Source organism: Schistocerca serialis, chromosome 2 (genome assembly GCF_023864345.2).
Source record: "Schistocerca serialis cubense isolate TAMUIC-IGC-003099 chromosome 2, iqSchSeri2.2, whole genome shotgun sequence".
Classification (NCBI taxonomy): Eukaryota; Metazoa; Arthropoda; class Insecta; order Orthoptera; family Acrididae; genus Schistocerca; species Schistocerca serialis.
This window is the reverse complement of record NC_064639.1, coordinates 208,818,639-208,832,068: the sequence shown is the minus strand read 5'-3', so window position 1 is coordinate 208,832,068 and position 13,430 is coordinate 208,818,639.

Below are 13,430 nucleotides of genomic sequence, written 5' to 3'. Positions count from 1 at the left end.
TGAGGTATTCTATCGGCTTTGGCATATCTTCGGATTCACTCATCTCCAGATTCCAGAAAACAGCAGTTGAAGAAGATAAAGAGGCGCCTCCTGAGACAAAACACGAGCTTTTCGGGCCATCTCCCAGTAGGCATACCGACAGAAACTCCTCTGATCGCAATAACAACGCAAGCGACGAATTTGGCTACGATTTCGATCCAAAAATGTAAAATATAGAATGAAATATTTCAGTGCGGCAATTTAAATTTCTAGTTTCTTATCAGCGATCTCAAATTATTTTATACCCTATGTTTTTCTCGGATCCTCAGAATTTATAGTTTTTGTCTATAAAACTGGACATTCCATTTTGAATTTTGTAATTTGGACTTGCGTATTCGTAATCAAGGACCACAGAAATCTAAAGAAAAATCAAGGACCCCAGAAATCTGAAAAAAAACACAAATTTTGTACGTATTTCTATCCATTTTTCCATTATATCCCGGTTTTGAAGCGAGTTGGCCCACTGTACGGTGTCTAGTTGTGAGAATGTCGGAAAAGATGAAGCTTGTCAGCTGTTCGCTTCTACTGTCGTGTGCATCTTTGGAAATTGGTTGAAGGAAGATAGAACAACCAGTAAGCGACAAAGGTTCAAAATGGTTCAAATGGCTCTGAGCACTATGGGACTTAACATCAGAGGTCATCAGTCCCCTAGAAAGTAGAACTACTTAAACCTAACTAACCTAAGGACATCACACACATCCATGCCCGAGGCAGGATTCGAACATGCGACGGTAGCGGTCGCGCGGTTCCAGACTGAGGCGCCTAGAACCGCTCGGCCACTCCGGCTGGCGCGACAAAGGTGTTGGACGTCAACATCATAGAATGTGCAAATCGGGGGCTTGCTTGCTCTGTAAAGCAGGATAGGCATCGAGCTGTGACAGAACTCACAATGGAGTGCAATGTTTCGAAGCACACGGTTCAGCGAACGTTGTTTAACATGCGGGTCCACAGCAGACGACACCTACGCACAGCAGTTTAAACGCGGTTCTTGAATGACAGATGTGAACACAGGATTAGCACAGTGCAACAGCGGCCCGCGAAAGGGATTTCTTCCGGCGCGGTGTGGTCTTTGATCTCGGGCAATCAGCGCTATCTCGCCGCCGACAAGGACCGGGGAGTGAAATTCCATTTAAACGAGACCGTTTCGAACGCTGCAATCCGCAGTCGGAGTAATTGGAGCGCGGCAAACGGGCGGTGCAGTGCGCGAGATATCTATCGCGTCCGGACGATAATGTAAATACCGGCGCAGCCGATAAACGCGGTCGCTGATTGGACGCCGCTGCACCCGAAGGCAGTAATTAGCGAACTTGCGCGGGCCCGGCCTGGGCAGTTCCTACCCCCCCCCCTTGTGGGCCTGTCGTCTGGCCGAGAATTTGTGGCGCTCGTTAAACACACCGCCTGCAGCCTCCACTGTGTGGGGCTGCCGGCTTACTCGCTCGCGTCGGGCCACCCGTCCACGGGTTCCTGCGCTAAATTTGCATACGCTGATGGCGGAACAAGCGTTTTGGGTGGGAGCAGTTCCTGTGGCGGATTTGTGGCCGGAGGAGTTGCAAGACGTGTAGGGTAGCAGGGCTCTCTGCAGAGGACGATACGAGTGGTGCAGCTACGAGCGCGATGTGTACACAGCTCCTCCACAGCCTAGGGTAGGCGAGTTGGTTGCTACCACTAACACTCTGTGGTGAACGTGTCGGTGCTATTCTGTCATTCTGCGCAACGGATTAATCTGAGATGCACCGCTTACCCTGTGGCTCCTGCAAGATGCAATTTCCACCCCCACACTACTACAGAAGTCAGACAGACGCTCCTAACGTTCTAAAGAGAAATTCCTGAAAAACTTTCAGCAATAAACTTCTTCTGGAGTCGTCCGCTGTAAGGAAATGACACAAAAATCCACAAAATTTCTTACGTAGCTAGTGGGATACTTGGGTACTGGAGTAGTGCTAGTTGGTGTAAGAAAAACATGAAACTAACGAAAATTATTATTTATGTTGCAAAAATTCTGAGAAATCACAATGGCACCTTTAGTTATGAACTGCACAAATTATTTCTGGGTTCCTTACGGAATGTGAAGTTACCTCATAAGGATAGGATTCGCTAATGAAATTTCTATACAAAGTTTAAGATTGTTATTGACTTGGCAGAATGCCTGAGAGCGGCGCCTACTCAACTTGAACAATTATCCGTTAGAATGTTGCTAGGTACGGTTGAGGCTGTTGCGTGTGAAATGCAGTGAAGTGTACTGTTGTGGAGGAAATATGGGGCTCGCAAGAGCTGTAGCGCATGATACCGTAAACTGCGATGACTGCTGTCTGCGCCGCTCGCTGCTGACAAATAAGATAACTCTCGTTTTATCTGGATTGACCTTCGCCAATCAAACTCTCCTTACGCCTTCATGGAGTCAAGGACTCCTATTCGCCGCTAGTCTAACTATTGGCGTGGTACACTGGTCAGATAACCAGTCCACCGCAATGCCACTCAAAAATTCGCTCCCAGGCGTTTAACTGTAACTCTGTCCGTTCACACCGCACAATAAGTGTGTCAGCCAACATAGTGAACAACGCTTAATCGCAAGGACTCAAATAGAGTCGCACTCCTATTCGCTCTCGACAGAGGTGCTCTCCCACTGAAGTACTGAAGAGAGACTTGTTCCTCGCTCTTTGAGTACACGTACAAGCGCGCACGTTCTCGTACGTGTTCTCGCTCCAAGAGCGACAACGGAACGGCCCCTCTCCACGCCAGACCTGAAGGGGTATATCTTTCGTTCTCTTCCATTACTGCTACAGCTCAAGGCGTCAGGAATATCGTCTGCCAATCAGCATTGCTCTTCTAAAATGGGAGAATGACGTTTCGTTTAAGGCTACCAATCCAGAAATCTGTAGCATTGGCGTTTGCTGTCTCCCTGTGAAAACCTCTGAAACTGCATGCTATGTTTGTAAAGAATGCGTAGGCTTGGCGCTCCCACACAATGTAGCGGAATTTTCTTTTAAGCCGAACACAGGGTCGTTCTCCCTTTCACTCGGGCTAACGCTGTCTGCTCCACAGGCAGTCGCCGGCCGACGTAGATAGGTTGACTCATCCTCTGAAGGAACTGGCCTTCTGGCGTGCAGTTTGCCTCTCCCGAATTAAAAGCTTTTCTGACCGTCGTGTCTTGAATGTGTGTGTGTACGCCAGCCTCGAGTATTTCAATCTCTGTGGGTACTTACGATTTACTAGTTATTTGCATATCGTTTACATGAATTCATACAACATTGACTTTATCTTATGGAGTTTGGGTTCGAATGAAGCAGCTTGATGTCTGGAATATGATTGTGACAGCGGAATATGTAAGTAATGAAGGTCAGGAGACCATGACGTCTTACAACATGTCCTCCCCTCTCCCCCTCTTACTGCCCGATTCCTTAAAAACTCGAATGGCCACGTATAAAATATCCATTCCACGCATCTCATTTTTTAATGACGTCATGTCTCCTGAGCTACGTCTCGTACAACGATATAATTTTGCACATACCGTGTGGTCATAATTAAAGTGTAACTAATCATAGTGGACCACTTCCTACAGTAATTACCGTATGGCAGCGAAAGTTGCTAGATACGATACTGCGTTAATGCGGAAGTGATTCTTGCTTGAAAAAAATTAGTTCCAATTTTGGCCACCAGGTTCAATTCTGGCGCTGTAAACCACTTCGTTGACATTTCCATGTCTCATATAGAACAAATTTTGTAAGGGGCAGCTAATAATAAAACAACACTATGACTTCCTCACCTTTTCTGCTGCCCGCGTCCAGTTCCTAACCCATTACATATGAAAACATTTCTATACGTCTTTCTTGCGTTCATGGTGCCAGGTTTGCCCCTGGAGGCCAAAACTGGAACTAATTTTTTCCCGTGTAAATCGGTTCCATATTAACGCATTAGAATGTCTACCAATTTTCGTTGTCAGACGATACTTACAGCCCGCAATGAACCTCTGTACGTAAGTTCCCCTTTCATTATAACGACACAGTATGTTCAGTGGAATATATTTCTACCCTCTGCATAACATGCTGCAAACAGATTTAGTAGTATAGAAGTAATAAATTACAAAGTCATGCCTGACGCTGAATTTTTTGCTGCGCGAACCTCGAAAATGTGGAAGGCAATTACATTTTCACTTTCTTTCTTTTTTGGAAAGAGGGTGTCAGCGAGAAGAAACTTCGAAAAGGTTTGAAATTAAGTTCAAATGGTTCAAATGGCTCTGAGCACTATGGGACTCAACTGCTGAGGTCATTAGTCCCCTAGAACTTAGAACTAGTTAAACCTAACTAACCTAAGGACATCACAAACATCCATGCCCGAGGCAGGATTCGAACCTGCGACCGTAGAGGTCTTGCGGTTCCAGACTGCAGCGCCTTTAACCGCACGGCCACTTCGGCCGGCTGAAATTAAGTATAATGTATTTTGGAGGACGCTAAGTGCTCTCATTCTCAAACACTGAATCAATAACATATGATAGGTTCGGAGTCGTGAATTACCAAAATGGTTCAAATGGCTCTGAGCATTATGCGACTTAACATCTGAGGTCATGTCCCCTGGACTTACAACTACAGTACTGGCCATTAAAATTGCTACACCAAGAAGAAATGCAGATGGTACATGGATATTCATTGGAAAAATATATTATACTAGAACTGACATGTGATTACATTTTCACGCAGTTTGGGTGCATAGATCCTGAGAAATCAGTACCCAGAACAACCACCTCTGGCCGTAATAACGGGCTTGATACGCCTGGCCATTGAGTCAAACACAGCTTGGATGGCGTGTACAGGTACAGCTGCCCATGCAGCTTCAACACGATACCAAAGTTCATCGAGAGTAGTGACTGGCGTATTGTGACGAGCCAGTTGCTCGGCCACCATTGACCAGACGTTTTCAGTTGGTGAAAGATCTGGAGAATGTGCTGGCCAGGGCAGCAGTCGAACATTTTCTGTATCCATAAAGGCCCGAGCAAGACCTGCAACATGCGGTCGTGCATTATCCTGCTGAAATATAGGGTTTCGCAGGGATCGAATGAAGGGTAGAGCCACGGGTCGTAACACATCTGAAATGTAACGTCCACTGTTCAAAGTGCCGTCAATGCGAACAAGAGGTGACCGAGACGTGTAACCAATGGCACCCCATACAATCGCGCCGGGTGATACCTCAGTATGGCGATGACAAATACACGCTTCCAATGTGCGTTCACTGCGATGTCGCTAAACACGTATGCGACCATCATGATGCTGTAAACAGAACCTGGATTCATACGAAAAAATGACGTTTAGGCATTCGAGCACACAGGTTCGTCGTTGAGTACACCATCGCAGGCGCTCCTGTCTGTGATGCAGCGTCAAGGGTAACCGCAGCCATGGTCTCCGAGCTGATTGCTTATGCTGCTGCAAACGTCCTCGAACTGTTCGTGCAGATGGTTGTTGTCTTGGAAACGTCCCCATCTGTTGGCTCAGGGATCGAGACGTGGCTGCACGATCTGTTACAGCCATGCGGATAAGATGCCTGTCATCTCGACTGCTAGTGACACGAGGCCGTTGGGATCCAGCACGGCGTTCCGTATTACCCTCCTGAACCCACCGATTCCACATTCTGCTAACAGTCATTGGATCTCGACCAACGCGAGCAGCAGTGTCGCGATACGATAAACTGCAATCGCGATAGGCTACAATCCGACGTTTATCAAATTCGGAAACGTTCAAAATGGCTCTGAGCAATATACGACTTCACTGCTGAGGTCATCAGTCGCCTAGAACTTAGAACTAATTAAACCTAACTAACCTAAGGACATCACACACATCCATGCCCGAGGCAGGATTCGAACCTGCGACCGGAGACATCGCTCGGCTCCAGACTGTAGCGCCTAGAACCGCACCGCCACTCCGACCGGCGTCGGAAACGTGATGGTACGCATTTCTCCTCCTTACTCGAGGCATCACAACAACGTTTCACCAGGCAACGCCGGTCAACTGCTGTTTGTGTATGAGAAATCTGTTGGAAACTTTCCTCATGTCAGCACGTTGTAGGTGTCGCCACCGGCGCCAACCTTGTGTGAATGCTCTGAAAAGCTAATCATTTGCATATCACAGCATCTTCTACGTTTCTGTTAAATTTCGCGTCTGTAGCACGTCATCTTCGTGGTGTAGCAACTTTAATGGCTAGTAGTGTACTTAAACGAAAGTGCCTAGGACCTCTCGGCTACAGCGGCCGGCTTACAACGAACAAAATCCAACCATATCCAATGCGGTCTTTGGTAGCAGCTTGTAATATTATTGGAGTTCAAATACTTTGCATATGAGGTTTTTGTCATACAAGAAAAGGACAGCCAACGAGCTGTAGTTCGTAAAGATGCTAAGCGCGAGAGTAAAGAGACGTAATATTTTTTTTTTAATGTGCGCCTGTACCAAGGCTCGGGTCGAGCGTTTAAGCACTATGACCCACTGGGCGCAGATATTTAAAATCATTGCCGCAGCGCTTGATAGGAAGAAGCTAAGAAACAGAAGAAAGAACAATCTATCTTTTGTTAAGAAATATTCTAGAGATTTCATTATGTTTTGTACTTTTGGTCGCCGACTTGTTAAGATGTATTACATAGCATTGCTACAAGTTGTATTTTTATTTTGTGTAAAAACTATGTGAAACGACGAAAAAACATTTCGGTAACTCGGGTGAGGATACACTATATTTACGACCACGCAAGGACATTTAATTTTAAGAAGAAACGGACTAACAAAGCCGCGATTATTGGACTGTGCCATGCACAAAAGAAATATCAGATGTAAGTCATGCATTTATTGTGTATTTGTCAATGCCTAGAAGTTTAAAGCCAATTTGTTCAAAATATATTAATATCTTACGATGCAGTAATTTTCTTCTTATTCTTTTCTTTCACTAACCAAAAATGATGTCCAAATTGTATTTGAGCTTTGTTACAGGTTCGCTCTTAATCGCGGTGTATCGATTGTATTTGGGAGACCACTAATGTTGTGTTCAACTTCCGATCTGTTAATCTTTCTCTTACGAATTTCCACCAATTTGCTTTCATTTCCATTTTTATATTCAAATACGTTCCTTAGGTATTTTCATCGAAGATACTGATTGCGTGAAGACAATCCGGGTCAAAAAGTCAATTAAGAAAACCCCTTCGCGTAATCAATCCGTATGTCTCCTGAACACGATCGAGAACCGACGCATCGGTGATCAATTAATAATCTCTCTCTTTTTAAGTAGTACTAACAAACGGCCACTCAGGATTGCCGTAAGTACGCAATCCTGTGTGAGGGTGCATTTTGCCAGTAAATATTACCACCAACCAACAGGTACAGCATCACTATTATTAATTACTACTATTTCTTATACAGAATAAGCAAGTTCCTAACGCCAGAAGCTACAGCACTCTTTACTCACTAACGCTGGAAGTGTCGTATACATGGCATTTCACACCTGACCTTAGCGGTACCTTATACAACCATAGGTCAAACCCCTCCCCCATCTTCAACCTCCAACTTAAGCCGCCACGTTACAGTGCCCAAGTGTTATGAGGGAATGACACTCTCTGCAACATGGGAGAACTTCCTTTGTCCGAATTATTGTTCATGATCCACATACCCGAGATACGGAGTAATTTTTAAGTGAAGTCAGAGAAGCCTACGGGTCTCACCCGGCGTCGCCCTGGGGTAACACAAAAATAATTCTTTCAGCGAATAACAATAACAGTGTTCCTACCTTGTACTGCAAACACAGATAGTGACTTGGATGAAGTGAGATCTGAGGCTTACCTGTAACAGAAGGGGTAAAAACAGACATATTAGTTAACTGCCAATAAACACATGCTCATCTAATAAGCTAAAAAGTTATATTTAAAACAGTGTTCTCCTTCTCTAACATTCAGTTTAGAAACTGAATGGGGAAAATAGGAGGGGAAAATAGGAGCAATTGCAGATGATTCTAAACCATTTAGTGGCTGTGCACGAAACCACTATTCATTAAGACCCTATCAGAGCAGTGTGAAGAGTGAATACATTTTGTCGCACATCTTTACGATCAAATTTACACAGTGGAGCAGCACACAGAATATTTTAACATAAGGTCTCAATGACTGATAATAAATAATTCAAGTGGTGTGCGGTCTTGAAGATCTATGCGAGTGAAACGTACACTACTGGCCATTAAAATTGCTACACCACGAAGATGACGTGTTACGGACGCGAAATTTAACCGACAGGACGAAGATGCTGTGATATGCAAATGATTAGCTTTTCAGAGCATTCACACAAGGTTGGTGCCGGTGGCGACACCTACAACGTGCTGACATGAGGAGAGTTTCCAACCGATTTCTCATACACAAACAGCAGTTGACCGGCGTTGCCTGGTGAAACGTTGTTGTGATGCCTCGCGTAAGGGGGAGAAATGCGTACCATCACGTTTCCGACTTTGATAAAGGTCGGATTGTAGCCTACCGCGATTGCGGATTATCGTACGCGACATTGCTGCTCGCGTTGGTCGACATCCAATGACTGTTAACAGAATATGGAATCGGTGGGTTCAGGAGGTTAATACGGAACGCCGTGCTGGATCCCAACGGCGTCGTATCACTAGCAATCCAATGACAGGCATCTTATCCGCATGGCTGTAACGGATCGTGCAGGCACGTCTCGATCGCTGAGTCAACAGATAGGGACGTTTGCAAGACAACAACCATCTGCACGAACAGTTCGACGACGTTTGAAGAAGCATGGAGACCATGGCTGCCGTTGCTATTGACGCTGCATCACAGACTGGAGCGCCTGCGATGGTGTACTCAACGACAAACCTGGGTGCACAAATGGCAAAACGTCATTTTTCGGATGAATCCAGGTTCTGTTTACAGCATCATGATGGTCGCATCCGTGTTTGGTGACATCGCGGTGAACACACGCTGGAAGCGTGTATTCGTCATCGCCATACTAGCGTATCACCCAGTGTGATGGTATGGGGTGCCATTGGTTACACAACTCGGTCACCTCTTGTTCGCATTGACGGCACTTTGAACAATAGACGTTACATTTCAAATGTGTTACGACCCATGGCTCTACCCTTCATTCGATCCCTGCGAAACGTTACATTTCAGCAGGATAATACACGACCGCATGTTGCAGGTCCTGTACGAGCCTTTCGGGATACAGAAAATGTTCGACGGCTGCCCTGGCCAGCGCATTCTCCAGATCTCTCACCAACTGAAAACGTTTGGTCAATGGTGGCCGAGCAACTGGCTCGTCACAATACGCCAGTCACTACTCTCGGTGGTATCGTGTTGAAGCTGCATGGGCAGCTGTACCTGTAGACGCCATCCAAGCTGTGTTTGACTGAATGCCCAGGCGTATCAAGGCCGTTATTACGGCCAGAGGTGGTTGTTCTGGGTACTGATTTCTCAGCATCTATGCACCCAAATTGCGTGAAAATGTGATCACATATCAGTTCTAGTATAATATATTTTCCCAATGAATACCCGTTTATCATCTGCATTTCTTCTTGGGTTAGTGCATATAACTATCTCATGACTTTTCACCTCAGTGTAAAGGTAACAACAATTTAAAAAATTTTTTAAGGTGGGCATAAATCCTCCTTTCTAGACGATGTGCGCTATGGAAATGTGTCTGTGTTGCTAGGATAATCATTATCATAATCGATCAGTGGTAGTGCAAAGAATCCAAAAACCAATGTGAAGATTTTTTCGAGGATTTTATTCGTCGTCGGCCTGTGTGGCCGAGCGGTTCTAGGCGCTTCAGTCTGGAACCGCGAGACCGCTACGGTAGCAGGTTCGAATCCTGCCTCGGGCATGGATGTGTGTGATGTCCTTAGGTTAGTCAGGTTTAAGTAGTTCTAAGTTCTAGGGGACTGATGACCTCAGATGTCAAGTCCCACAGTGCTCAGAGCCATTTGAACCATTTGTTATTCGTCGAAAGAACGTGGAAGTCAACAGAATAAGCAGTTATGCGAAAAATAGATGAGTGAAAACAGTCTGGCATAGTTGTTAGTTTCCATTTTTCTTTCTACTTCCTGGCGTAACCCATTTATATACTTCCACACAATATGATACTCATGCTGATATCGCAACTAAGCCACAAGTAATTTGAAAATATGGACACGAAAGCGCGTCATATTTGTTTACACTGGAGCTATATATCACTTGCTGTAATTATCCACTTTAGGAGATGATTAAACGGCGCAGTATAAATGTAACAACACGCTTATGGTCTGAATAAACTGCGTGTTTACAAATGAAACATGCACACAGTTAATATACAAACTATGTTTACCGAACCAGTACAATAAGCGCATTTCAGCTCAGAGCGGCCATCATTACTTCCAAAATCTCGTAAAAAGTAATTGTCAAGAATTAAGTATCATTTAAGAGAAATCAATGAAAGCACCATGTATATGTTGATATTATGAGGCTACACATTTTAGATGAATAATTTGCGGGTACCATTGTTTGACCGACTTCTGAATAGAATGCACTTGGCCCGTAAAAAGACCGTTGGCTGATATCGAATATAATTACACAAATACACTCCCAAAGGGTACGAAATTCAGCTATCGTGTAGTGACAATGTTTGTGCAGTGCATTTCCGTAAACGCATCTCCACTATAACAAAGATTCACCCTCTACCTCATCAGTTATGTGTGAGATCTAATTTTGATAGTTGCCATTTACTAAAAACAACAGGAAAGCAAACAAATTGACCGTTCTTGTAATATCTCAGCTTATTTATCTTGAATGTTACTCTACAAAACAATGGCGATCAATGGTGAAACTAGTCTTTTATTTGCGAAGTGTATAAAATGATAAATTCGCGATATAGATACAACATTGTAATAAAAGTAGCAAACAATAACCGTTGTCTGTTACTCAGACTTGGTCGCCTTCTTCTTCTTTCTTCTTCTTCTTTCTTCTTCTTCTTCTTCTTTCACTACAAGAAAATTAAGGTCCATGCTTAAGCCACTACGTTAACTTTACACTTCTTTCTCCAACAATCTATCATCTGTTCACGTTTTCGTCTTTTCCCTCGTCTACTGTCTATTTTCTTCCCTGTCTTTCCCGAAATGTTTGGTCTTGTAAACCCGCCAACCTCTTCATTTAGTTTCTATATTTTGTACGGCCTTCAATTTCTAGTTTATTTTCTTCAGTTGCTTCTAGGTCTTAACGCACTTTCCTAAGTCGGCTGCGTTTTCCTTTTAAGTTTTCGAAATGCCATTAGGTTTTCTTTCCAGTCTGCTATGACTCATTCTCGCGGGTATGTGGGACGTAGGGAAGGCTGGATAGTATTGGACATGTTGGCGTTTCTCCAATAATAATATTATAATTTTTTCTGAAACTCGTATTGGAACATTCTTCACACTAAACAGTACTATGACACGTTACTTAATAGAATTATAAGACTCAGTATGGTAATAGAAACTCGTTGACTTGGTTTTCCACCCTTTGCATTCTCATCGTTTAAATTTTTGGAGGGTTGCATGTGACATGAAATTTTCGCGTGTCCATCGAGTCACTTAATTTGTCAAAGAATCTGTTAACTAGTTCCTTGTTGAAACTTGCTGCTCGTTACAACCTCGTGGATTCAGCTGTCCTCAACCTCCAGTCTTCATGGCTTTCCATAAAATCATTGTGAAAGTCTTCACTCGCTTCAGTTTTCGTCTTACTAAATCGATGGTTTATTTTCAGTTGCTCCGCATCTTTCTGCACTAGATTTAAGAACAAAACCTTTACTCAAAGACATAAATTGGCTACCTAAATTTTTAACACGATCGTTCATTAGTGTTTCGTTTCGCCACTGACTGCTCTCGGAAAAAACGATTAACTCTATCACCCAACATACTTTTTGGAACTGAATAGTCCTCACTCTCTCCGCCAAAGTTATTTCAAGAAATCTGACGTTTCTACGTCTTCTTTCGCGTTATTTTCATCCCATTTACTCGTATGTCGCGCCTTCTCTATATTTATATATGACGATGGTATCTTCATATATATATAGTTAAGGCTTACCTGCCATTTGTCCATCTTCTTCTGTGAAGATGCACAAACAGTGCCTCTGTGCGGATGCACAAACAGTGCCCGAACTCTTACGGGAATCGGCAGTAAAGCCGGGAGTAATGAGTATAATGGGCAGGGGCACTATGAATATAGTGGTTCAAATGGTTCTGATCACTATGGGACTTAACTTCTAATGTCATCAGTCCCCTAGTACTTAGAACTACTTAAACCTAACTAACCTAAGGACATCACACACATCCATGCCCAAGGCAGTATTCGAACCTGCGACCGTAGCGGTCGCGCGGTTCCAGACTGTAGCGCCTAGAACCGCTCGGCCACTTCGGCCGGCTGAATATAGTGTTGGACAATAAGTTGCGAATGTGGATCTCACGGGAGGCGTGCCAGAGGTAAGTCCCTGCAGTCGCACTATCCTCTGTGTCCTCGGTGGCTCAGAAGGATAGAGCGTCTGCCATGTAAGGCAGATCTCGGGTTCGATTCCCGGTCGGGGCACACATTTTCAACTGTCCTCGTTGAGTTATGTCAACGCCCGTATGCAGCTAGGGGTGTTCATTTCATTCTAATTTCTCTATATTAGCCTCTTTTAAAACTGAACATAAATATCTAAGTTCTTGTTTCGACACAACTCGAACATACCATTGTGGCAGTTTAAAATTTCGATTGTTATTACTTGAGCTAGACATTATCATACAATACAGATAACAGTATCAGCTGGATCTAAAGATGCAATAGAAATATAAGATTACCAAAAACTAACTAGGAGCAAATAACTTGTTTGCACTGCAAAACGCGCTATTGTATGGTTAAAAATTGCGTAAGTCGTTTTGTTCGTCCATAGCTCATACAAGAGTGGTGGCGACAAGTGTCATATGCGATAGAGATTAGACCCGACCTTTCCGTAATAATGTTGATCGGAAGGCTGAGGTAACCGCTTGCCGTTAGCCCTTTTTGAAATATATCCAAATTTAAGGCTGGTAATAGAAAATATTTGTACTTGAAAAATGAACCCCGGCCTGCGCGTACGGCTTAAATGAGTCGACAAAGTAGTCGCTCCGGCGCACGAAAAATTGTATTCATTAGCGTGCAAAAAGGCATGTCCCCTAGCAACTACACGAAAAAGGCGCTGGGAAAATCTGCGCGACGGTCGCGTCGGGCCGATAATTTCCAGCGAGGACCTACTGCACCGTGAAATTTCGTGCAATTTATTTCGTAAATTTTAATCGAGTTTGCAAATTGCGAGGAGTAAAGGAAGGTGTGCGAGTTTAGGAGAGGGCGTGGCTGGAACCGAACAAATTCGGCGGGCGAAATCGGCTCTGAAATTCATAACGGA